This window comes from Rhinichthys klamathensis, unplaced genomic scaffold (genome assembly GCF_029890125.1).
Source record: "Rhinichthys klamathensis goyatoka isolate OS25496 unplaced genomic scaffold, OSU_Roscu_1.1 h1tg000232l_1, whole genome shotgun sequence".
NCBI lineage: Eukaryota > Metazoa > Chordata > Actinopteri > Cypriniformes > Leuciscidae > Rhinichthys > Rhinichthys klamathensis.
Genome location: NW_026606756.1, coordinates 392288 through 401149, shown reverse-complemented (window position 1 = coordinate 401149; position 8862 = coordinate 392288).

The following is an 8862-nucleotide window of genomic DNA, read 5'->3' as shown; positions in this document are numbered from 1 at the left end:
GGGGACATTCCTTCTTAAAATGGCCCCCTCTTCCTCTGTCTCATCCTGTGGTGTTATTGAAGCAGTATTTCAGGCCTGTCATAAAGTCTCTCAAGGATAAAGTATCCTAACTACCTAAATAAGTGTCTACAGATGATTGAGGTTTTTACACCTCAATATTACAATAATATAAGGTATTTAATTATATTTGTCATACTGCATTACATAACAAAACATATAGATTCAGGCTAAATGGTTATTTTCTTATTTCAGGTATAGCCCATTCGGTCATCAACTGTCTGCACTTGCTGCCACCTAGCGGAGTCTGAACTAACTACATGTCAGTAACAACCTTTTGGAAGGAAGGAGCAGGACAATCCTCTGGCATCATGTTTTGGCTACTGGCCATGCAGCTAGTCAATATTTTCCTGGAAGACACATTAGATGTGAATGCTCACTGGAGCCAAGCAACCTCAGATGTTTTCCTTTGCCGTTTCTGCTTCCATTCATGAGGAGTTGGAGCTCAGCCCAAATAGCTGTGTGATCCGTTAGTGATTTATAACTGTTCTGTATTGTTTAATCTCCTAAATTATACTAGCAGACACTGGAAACGTTTCCATGGTTTTCTAAATGCTGCCTAACCATGATGAATTTTTTCAGCCCACATGCCATGGAGTCTTTTGCCTAAGACATGTGAGAGATATGTTCAACTTTTCATAATACCGGTAGTCTAATCAAATGATCTGTCAGCGATTTTCTTGTCTGCTTTGCTTGCTGGAAAATCCAGCTTAAAAATGGTATCTGTGTTTTAGACAAGGTGCTGGTTTCTAGCTGGTCTGAACTGGTCATTAGCTGATCCAACCTAGTAGACCATCTTGGACCACCAACAAAACTGATTAAACCAGCTTAAGGTGGTCAGTTTTGGGTTTGTTTTGTCACAGTTTGATGTCTGTTCTTCACAATAATAGGCTACAGACAACAGAATGAAAATTCAATCTTTTGTCCACTGTATACAACTAACAAAATGTGATTGTTATGAGTTATTGAGTGCATTTCTCTCTCTACATATTCATTAGCAAATTACAGTGAATGTAGGCTCCATTATTATTCTAATAAGTGGAAAGTTTTAGGAGCTAATTGCATGCTGGCTTTTCCACTCTAAATAAAGGCTGGTGTTTAATTAAAGAGTATCCCATGATCAAGCTCTGGGTTGTATAATGGGGTGTGTTTATCCCTCTCCATGTGTGAGGCAACAGCTAAAGAGACTAGACTGTTTAGACCCCATGTTTGCTCAAGTTATATTTTTAAAGTCTGTTATTTCCTCTTAAGAATATTTACAGTGCACACAAGAAACAACAGTATTTAAGTATGGATTAAAGGGCGCTTGTAAAGCTGCTTCAAGCCCCTTCGGAGCCCCTGCTTCTCAGACCCACCCAACAACTGCAGACCTGAGCCGAGCCCTGCATCCACTCACACTAAACTCACACCGACAGCCCAGCCCACAACACTGCTGACAGTTTAATGTGCTGGTTCATCACTCTGAACTATTAGATGACAAAAGTAGACAGCAAAGGGAATGTCTCAAATATATATATATATATATATATATATATACACTCACCGGCCACTTTATTAGGTACACCTGTCCAACTGCTCGTTAACACTTAATTTCTAAGCAGCCAATCACATGGCGGCAACTCAGTGCATTTAGGCATGTAGACATGGTCAAGACAATCTCCTGCAGTTCAAACCGAGCATCAGTATGGGGAAGAAAGGTGATTTGAGTGACTTTGAACGTGGCATGATTGTTGGTGCCAGAAGGGCTGGTCTGAGTATTTCAGAAACTGCTAATCTACTGGGATTTTCACGCACAACCATCTCTAGGGTTTACAGAGAATGGTCCGAAAAAGAAAAAACATCCAGTGAGCGGCAGTTCTGTGGGCGGAAATGCCTTGTTGATGCCAGAGGTCAGAGGAGAATGGCCAGACTGGTTCGAGCTGATAGAAGGGCAACAGTGACTCAAATAACCACCCGTTACAACCAAGGTGGGCAGAAGAGCATCTCTGAACGCACAGTACGTCGAACTTTGAGGCAGATGGGCTACAACAGCAGAAGACCCCACCGTGTACCACTCATCTCCACTACAAATAGGAAAAAGAGGCTACAATTTGCAAGAGCTCACCAAAATTGGACAGTTGAAGACTGGAAAAATGTTGCCTGGTCTGATGAGTCTCGATTTCTGTTGAGACATTCAGATGGTAGAGTCAGAATTTGGCGTAAACAGAATGAGAACATGGATCCATCATGCCTTGTTACCACTGAGCAGGCTGGTGGTGGTGGTGTAATGGTGTGGGGGATGTTTTCCTGGCACACTTTAGGCCCCTTAGTGCCAATTGGGCATCGTTTAAATGCCACGGCCTACCTGAGCATTGTTTCTGACCATGTCCATCCCTTTATGGCCACCATGTACCCATCCTCTGATGGCTACTTCCAGCAGGATAATGCACCATGGCACAAAGCTCGAATCATTTCAAATTGGTTTTCTTGAACATGACAATGAGTTCACTGTACTAAAATGGCCTCCACAGTCACCAGATCTCAATCCAATAGAGCATCTTTGGGATGTGGTGGAACGGGAGATTCGCATCATGGATGTGCATCCGACAAATCTGCGGCAACTGTGTGATGCCATCATGTCAATATGGACCAAACTCCCTGAGGAATGCTTCCAGCACCTTGTTGAATCTATGCCACGAAGAATTGAGGCAGTTCTGAAGGCAAAAGGGGGTCCAACCCGTTACTAGCATGGGGTACCTAATAAAGTGGCCGGTGAGTGTATATTAGGGCTGTCAAAATGAACATGTACATTTTTTTCAGTTTAATGTGTTAAAATATTTAATACAATTAAGGGCCGGTTCACACAGAATGCGTTTTTGCTCTTAATAAAATGTGAGATTCAGGTCAATAGAATGAAAAAAAAAAAAGCGCAAGTTTTAGAGATGTGTTTTTTAAAAACTGAACTTATTTTAACTTGAGCGCTACGTTTTTAGAGTTCTGTGTCATGCACGAGACGCTGCAAAAGACATAAGACGTGAATGCAATGGTTAAAGACGTCCGTCTAGCGCGTGTTTACATTGAAAAATAATGGAAAAGTAATGCAGTGGAATGGAAAAACGCGTTTTGTGTGAACGGCCCCTAACGCAATATAAAAATAATTACAAAATGTATAAATCAGTCGTTTTTCTAAAGTAACACTATCCAACAGCGACACCCGCAGGTGAAGATACAGCGGGATGCCGCATCTCTCTTGCCTCCCCTGAGCCCATTGAATTTTAACAGACACCCCTAGCGTGCAGTAGGTTAGTGGTGGGTAATCAGTGATGGGAATAACGGCGTTGCATTACTTTTTCCAGTAACGAGTAATCTAATTGATTACTCTTCTCATCTTAATAACGCCGTTCCCGTTACTGCCAAAAAATGCGGCGCGTTACTATAACTGATGAAGCTGGGTTTTTTTCTTTTTCATCAGACCAACTAGATCTCTGAGCGAGAGGCAAATACTTTTTTTACTGTTCTTCCTTGGTTAGTGGGCAGAGCACGAGACAAGCGCATAAATGCTGACGATTGGCTGAGGTAGAGTAAAATGTCATTGTAAGCCAATCAGAGGTAGAGTTGGGCGGGTGTTCGAAAGCACGCATAGTAGGCATTCGGCACTTTTGACTCAGCTCACTGAAAAGAGCCGGCTCTTTTGGCTCACAAACGGCTCTTTAAATTACTTTGACTATAATATTTAAATTTTTATTACATAATTATTTAATTTCTATAGGCTAAATTTGTAAAAATAGAGTCGGCTCTTCAGATATGCGAGCCAGCTCCCGACGTTCACCTAAAAGAGCCTTCGCGAATCGCGAACGACCCATCAAAAGCTCATTCGCGAACGAGTCGATCCATCATCACTAACGGCTAACGCTCATGAATTGCGAACGACCCATCATCATAACGCATAGTCGGACAGGACAGGACACACAATGAACAACACAAGCAAGCCAGTCAGTCAACGAGAGACGGGTATGGCGACGAGCTTAACAAGCTTAATTTAATTTTGCCCAGTTGTGGCCTGTTGAGGGGCAATAAATATCAAAAGTTCCAAAACATGTTATTTGCATTGATCCACTATATAAACATAATATCTACATGGCATTTGATTGGAGGCTAGTCTCACTTTGTCCCACAGCAACATTTTTTTTTTTTTTAGATGTGTGTACAATGTTTCATGTTTCTGTTAATAATGTATTGTATTAAGTGTCCATTTCATTATAATATTCAGATTTATCATAAATAATTGAACATGCACATGTATTGTAAGTTCTGTTAAAGAGGGGTAGAGGTGGGGTCACATTTGAGCATTTAAATTTAAATTTTACTTGAAAGTAACGCAATAGTTACTTTCTTAAGTAACTAGTTACTTTTAAAATTTGTTACTAAGTTACTAATTTAGTTACTTTTTGGAAGTAGTAACTAGTAACTGTAACTAATTACTTTTTAAAAGTAACTTGCCCAACACTGTGGGTAATTGAGGATGGGGGAAAGTTATGTGAGGAGGCAATGCCTCCTTCGCGCTATGAGGGGATGTGATTGGTTATAATAAATCCGCGCCTCTTGTTTTCATGCGTTGGCAAATCAGTCTGAATGAACAAAATGTTAATGGGAAGACTAATTAAAAAGTATTTACTAATTACAGGACGTTTCAGAGTGGTGTGGGTTTTTTCTCTCTAATAGATACGATGTTATCCACCATTTAATCATATTTGTTGAAAACTATGGTAATACAAAATCATGGGTAATTTTCATGGGTAAAGGTGGTGAACAGTCTTACAAAAGCAAGAGCTTACAAAAGCTAAAGTAGACACTACATCCATACTGTAATGTTAGCTAGCTAGCAGGCTAGCTTCATTTACATCAGAGCTATCATATATAAAGCTTATTATTGGAACTGTTAATAGAAAACACAACTACAAAAAATAAGACATACTTACAAGTTGTGATCCATAAACAACAGATTGTCCTGACAAAATGGGAATGGCTACATCTGCTTTTGTGCGAATAGCCTGCATTGTACTCTCTTCTGGAAGCTGTTCTCCGTAAAATGTTAAATATAAAATGTTATAATGGTCAGGAACAGTGTTAAAAATTTATTTTAGCCTCTCTAAGTTCGTCAGCCTTAGGAAAAACTTTATCTGGGGAGTGAAAAACGGCGACCATAACTTTTCCTGTTCGCTTTAAAGCAGCCCAACATGGCCTCACCCCCCTTTGTGTTCCTGGGGGCAGGATATGTACATTTTAGGGTTTGTGATGTCACCAACCTGGGAAGAGGCTCGTTGTTGTCCCTCCCAGCCATTTGTTGTAGTCCTTAAAAAGTGATTTCTGTAAAAGAAAATATCTCCCTTTGCAATGAACTTTGAGCGTTGTAACTTTGCAGAAGTTGTTAATGCTGAAACAGCAACATTACACAATAAAGTTAGAAAAGTGAAATCATAATCAAGGACCCATTTAAAGATGCATCTCCGTGTCTGTGACCAGTGTTTACCGAGCATGATGACTGAAAGTGCATTAGCCATGTTGAAATTATCTTGATTTCGAGGTTTCAACTTGTAACAAACTTTCACGTCCTCATAGAGCTCATAATTACAGCTTGTAAAATAGGACTTTTCTGAGAGCTCATACTTTTACCACGTGACCGCTGCAGATTGATTTAGGCTTGATAGTGGTGCTAGAAACCCATAATTCCCCAGTCTGAGGATGTGAACAGCTCAGAATCACAGGCTGCCTCCCAATTCGCATACTATCCGTCCTAAATAGTATTCGAAAATAGAATTAGTGTCCCAAATCGTAGTATGTTGAAATGAGTGTTCCAAAGAGACCCGGATGGTCTACTATTTCCGGTTAGAATCCGAAGTGCAGATCGATGCACACTCTGGGTGCTTCTCAATTCTTATTTGTGCATCCTCGTTTCCTTTCCTCGCTTCCTTTCCTCGCGTCTCAGCTCCACCCCCTGCAGGATGCGAGGGAAGGCTGCAAGGAAAGAAAATGGAGGAAAGGAGGAATCGAATTAAAGTTTTTTTATACTTTGGAATACTTGATCACTCGAGGGTCACTTCACTGCGTCATCAGCAGCGCTCAAAGGATCTGCCCTTATGTTGTTGAAGTTTGGTTATTTAAGAAATTAGTAATAAATAATAATAAAGCAAGATACCCTGTTGAAATATGTGAGATGTGTGGTTTATATAAACTGCAAAGTGTAACTGTAAATTTAACTGTAAATTAAAATGATTGTGACCGACGTGAAGGGGGAGGAGAATTTATACGTGCGTCACGTTTAGTCGATAAAACACTTCCCCAAAGCATACAACTGTGCATCCTCGCTCATAGCTCCTCTTGAAGCCTCCTCACTCCTCGATCCTCGCCTCCTCGCGGTGCAATTAGAGAATTGAGATGTCCTTCAAGATGGCTGAGCTCGATCGGTTTCCGGACTTCCCCAGGAGGACTTGAACGGATCGAGGAGACGAGGAGGGATATTGAGGGTGCTTCTCATTTCTTATTTGTGCATCCTCGTTTCCTTTCCTCGCTTCCTTTCCTCGCGTCTCAGCTCCACCCCCTGTAGGACGCGAGGGAAGGCTGCAAGGGAAAAAAATGAGGACGGAGGAATTGAATGAAAGCTTTTTTTATACATTGGAATACTTGATCACTCGAGCGTCACTTCACTGCGTCATCAGCAGCGCTCAAAGGATCTGCCCTTATGTTGTTAAAGTTTGTTTATTTAAGAAATTCATAATAAATAATAATAAAGCAAGATACCTTGTTGAAATATGTGAGTGTGTGGTTTATGTAAACTACAAAAGTAAAGTATAAATTCAAATGATTGTGACAGATGTGATGGGGGAGGAGAATTGATACGTGCGTCATGTTTAGTCGATAAAACTCTTCCGCAAAGCATACAACTGTGCATCCTCGCTCATAGCTCCTCTGGAAGCCTCCTCACACCTCGATCATCGCCTCCTCGCGGTGCAATTAGAGAATCGAGATGTCCTTCAAGATGGCTGAGCTCGATTGGTTTCCGGGTCACAGGATGGAGGATGGAGGAGCGAGGAGACGAGGAGGGATATTGAGAAGCACCCTCTACGGCTAATTTTGCCCACAACCCATCGTGCGTTGGACGAGCATTCGGTTAGAACTACAAACACGAGAGAAAAGTGTTCAAAAACTACAGACATGTACGCGCGAGTCCGGTTATAAAGGGGTTTAAGTGATTAATTATCAGTATTTAACCTGACGAAAATGTATTTATTCAATGTTGTCCACATTATATTCCATCTGCAGCAGCATTGTGAACTTTTGCAAAGATACGTTTAGCCATTAAATTTTAAATGCATTATTATATTCAAATTCCAAACACACGGAGAGTCTCGGCATGAAAGACCCACAACTGGCAGATGAACGTGCTACAACATCTCTCTCCGAAACCGTAAGAAATTAACTTATTGAATGGAGTATTTTAACTGTGACGAGATGATTGACAGGGCAGGGCAGTTTACGGTGAAAGGATGCACGCGACTATTCTGTCCGTTAAAGATGACGAAGTAGGATGTCCCAAAGCTTGCCTACTCTTTTGCTACACACTCAAAAGTATGTAGCTACTTTTTCTTCACAAAAAGAGTAGGGCGTAGTATATAGAACGTCACGTGTTGTCATCTCGAGCCTACGGTAGGCCTAATTACAACATGGCGCGAACGCAGATGGTTCGAAAATATGTTGACTATTTAAAAAAACACACAAAAAAAACAGCTTAACATCAGTTCACAAATAACATATAATATTTTAATTGTTACTGCCTTTAGTTATTATTTTGGAATAAATGTTAAAATTCTTAAAACAGTAACTTGATGGGATTGATAGGCTACTTGGTTTTATTAAATAGAACATTAATCACATTGTTAATGTAAAAATACAAAATATAATTGTATTTTTCTTTTTTTGATGTAACGTAAAGTAATGCTTATAGAGCCAGGAAAATGTGACAATGTTAAGCGTATCTGGGACATGAAGATACATTTGATTTATTTCATCCTCATTTCAGAACACCTCTGCATGCAACTGATAGGCCTGATATAGCCTATAAAAATACATTCTGAGTGGCAACTTCAATAGAACATCTTCGCCACCAGGTGGCGCTGACATGCTTGTGTGAATCCTAAAAGAACAGCTGGCTCTATACCATCTGTCCAATTAACTATACATTTTGTAGGACCAGCTGAGTTGTTGAAAAAACAATTGGGGGACATGCTTAAAATAAAAACTTTTAGTTGTGTGGTAGCATCCTGCAAGATAAACAAATTAGATTATCTTCAACTAACCCAAATGACAGGCCAAGATGACACTGGATATTTTAGTCATCGCTTGCTGATCCATATCATTCTGCCCTCAGTATTTCCAACACATTCGCTCTGACTCATGGGTGCTAAGACCAGTATGCATCACACTCAGCACAATAGAGTCAGATCTCCAGCCTTGTACACGCATCAGCACGTGAATCATAATCCTCACATGGGTGTGTAGTACTTTGGGCCCATATCAGCCACAAAATATATGCCCTCCATGCTGGGTCTGCACTCTTTTAGTCCCTGTTACTCACAATAAAACAGAAACATACACACGGTGAGTCACTGTTGGTTTTGCAACGCAGCACACTCCTTCAATAATAAAAATCCAGAGCGTCATATTATGTAACGCCGGAGTGTGGGCTGGTGTTGACTGAGTGGTGGTGACCAGATTTATCACCACCCTCGGAGCTTATCAGCGACATGATGAGTGTTGACTACAGCATGC